The following is a 2,923-nucleotide window of genomic DNA, read 5'->3' as shown; positions in this document are numbered from 1 at the left end:
CCTCATCTCTCTCCTCTTCCTCTCCCTCATCTCTCTCCTCTTCCTCCTCTCTCTCTTCTTCCTCGCTCTCCTCTACATCCTGATCCTCTTCATCACCCTCCTCTTCACCCTCCTCTCCCTCCTCCTCATCCACTTCATCATCGTCTTCCTCCTCCTCCTCCTCCCACTCTGCCTGCTCCTCCTCCGCTTCTATGGGTTGAACATTCCAGTTCTCCTCAATGGCTTGCTGGGCCACCTCCTGCCCACCCTCCTCCTCCTCCCAAGAGACTCCTACAACCACTTGAAAAGCCCTCACAGCCAAGACTGCTGCGGCTGCAGCCACCCATTCTGCAGACTCCAAGCCACCCCTGACGGATTTGGGGTCTTGAGCCACTCCTCCGCTAGCTCTGTCCTGGACGCCTGGGGCAAGGTTTTGCTTCTCTGTGGCAGACATAGCAGGAGAAACGCGCTAGTCAGGGCTTCAACTGGAGCGGCAGCTGTGGCTACAGTGACGACGACGGACGACGGCAAAGATGGCGGCCGGCCACCCCGTCGACTGCCCCTGAGGAAAGGGAAGCCGTTGGCAGTTGGGCCTGTTCGGAAGCAGTGGGAGCGGCAGAGAAGGCGGCCGCACACGGGATGACAGTCTGAAACCCTCCCTCTGGAGGCCTGGTGACAGGAAGGACAGGAGGATAGCCCAAGAAGTGACCCACCAAGGCTGTGACTAACACGCCAGGGGATAAGGCAGGAAAGTTCTAGATGGACGAGTAAGAGGGGTGGAGCCTGGACGGGTCAATTAAAGGGCCACGCCCCTTCCTTGTGAGCTCTAACCTCATTTGCTGAGAAGCGACAATTGACGTGCTCTACATCCAATGAATGATCAAGGTCCTCAGCTTCCTTTGAGGCTTTGGAGACCTGGGCTACCCTCTAAGCTCACAGAAGTCTGGCCCTTTTAATTCTAGCATTGTCAGCAAACTGTAGTGTTCCAATATCCCTGGGGCATGTGAATTATGATTTGTTTCCCAGTTTCCACCCGGAGATACCTTGTGCCAATAGGGACACCATCATAAAAAAAAAATGTATAGATTAAATATCAGGGATGGTAAAAAAGAGAATCTGGACTTTGTTTTTATTTACAAAAGGTAGGCCATGTTTATTAGAGTCACAAGCAGCTGACTGAGTCAGTGTGACTCAAGACCACAAAGAAACCATTTCGCCTTCACTTCATACTGAGTCCTAAGGTGAGACCCGGACCAGCAGGAGTTCTGCCTGGGGCCTATTCACAGGTTTACAAGCTTCTCATTGAGGGCAATCTGTGACTGTGTGAGATTGACCAGGTAGGTCACCATCAGCAGGTCATTGATGTTGCTGCTGAGCATGGTCTCGAAGTCGTCAGGAGCTATTTTGGGTACTCGGTTAACCAGGCTCATCAAGAAGCGACCCACAGTATTGTCAGCTGACACCTTTCCAGACAGCACATCCTCTGCATACTGCAACACTGTGCTTAAGGCATCCTGGATGCCAGTTGATGCCCCTCCTACTTGCTGCAAGTCACTTGAGAGTCCGATCACTCGGTTGGGACTGAAACAGGTCTTCATGATCAGGTCAACTCCAATGCGTTCAGTGTCATAATATGCGTATTTCACTGTCAGAGATGTGAACATCACTCCCATGGTCCTCCCAGGGACACCCATTAAAGTGCTGACATAGGCTTTGATGTTCATGCTGCCGTTCTGGAGACTTGTGTCCACAGTGAGGTGAATGGGGTTGGGGGCCTCCCGGCTGTAGTACTCGTGGATCAGAACAGAGTGCTCTGTGATGTCATGACCTGTAGCGTACCAGCCCAGGATGAGCTTATTTGGAGAGCCTTTTTTGTGCAGTTCGTACACGTACTTAGCAAATTCCATGTCAACAGCCCCTTCATCTTCTGATTGATTCATTGTGCGGCACTGAAAAGCAATTGGTGACCTCCGCTGAATGCTTGTCAACAGTTCCTAGCAGGGTCCCGATAACACGGGCAGCTCCCTCGTTTCGTCGCTCATAGCTGTCCACCATGGAGGCCAAAATGACTGGGGGCAGCCTGACCACGTGGCCGCCAGGGAAGGGCCCTGGGAGAGCGAGACCAGTCAGTGAGGGCGCTGGCGTCTAAGCCGGGGCTTGCACTGAGGCCGGGGTCTGGCCCGCAGCTGCAGTCATAGCCGCTGCTGCCGCGGGGTCTGAAGATGAGGCCGGAGCCGCAGCTGGCCCTGGAGCTGGCGTTGGCGCTGGTGCCGGGGATGAGGCTGGGGCTGAGACTGGGGCTGAGTCTGGGGCCGCCGCCGGGGCTGGGGCGGGAGTGGAGGGAGGATCACTTGCTGTTACTGCCGGTGTGGCCATCTTGTCGCGAAAGAAGGAGAGAATCTGGACGTTTTAACATATTAAAGCTACTTGGAAAAGAACATATAAAGTTCTTTATAAAGCTACTTAGAAAAGAACATATGAAGTTCTGCAGTCAGAACAGTTAAAGTGTTAAAAACAGGAACTGGAAGATGTTTAATGAATGCTGCTAAATTCACTTCCAGCCTCCAAAGAATAAGGACAGATACTATTTTTAAAGAACCAGGCCTAAGTATGACAGGCTTCCTAGAATGATTTCTGAGACAATAGTCCAAGACTTTTTGTTGTATTCAGCTCCACTTAGCCAAGACCTCAAGTGTAAACAATTCTTAAAATTATGAAGACATCAACAGCTATTTTATACTGACTGATCCCATTTACTGTTGTCACTGGGCACAGAAGCACCACAAGAATCTCTGATGAATCCTCTGGGTTTCAGACATACTCCTCCCTATCACTATTACGTAGCAATAATCCTTAGCTCTGGATGGTAATAAGGATCAATTTTCTCCATTGGTATATAAACTCCTTTCTTTGCCTGCTGATCCACTGTCATGAGGAAATTGAA

At 51.2% G+C, this 2,923-nt stretch overlaps 1 pseudogene; it reads right to left on the bottom strand.

Annotated features, from left to right (window-relative positions):
* Positions 1-1,243: 1,243 nt before the first annotated feature.
* Positions 1,244-2,367, bottom strand: LOC138378476 (eukaryotic translation initiation factor 3 subunit F-like; annotated as a pseudogene).
* Positions 2,368-2,923: the final 556 nt, after the last annotated feature.

The sequence above is a fragment of the Eulemur rufifrons genome, chromosome 30 (genome assembly GCF_041146395.1).
Source record: "Eulemur rufifrons isolate Redbay chromosome 30, OSU_ERuf_1, whole genome shotgun sequence".
NCBI lineage: Eukaryota > Metazoa > Chordata > Mammalia > Primates > Lemuridae > Eulemur > Eulemur rufifrons.
This window is presented reverse-complemented; position numbering and strand designations above follow the sequence as displayed.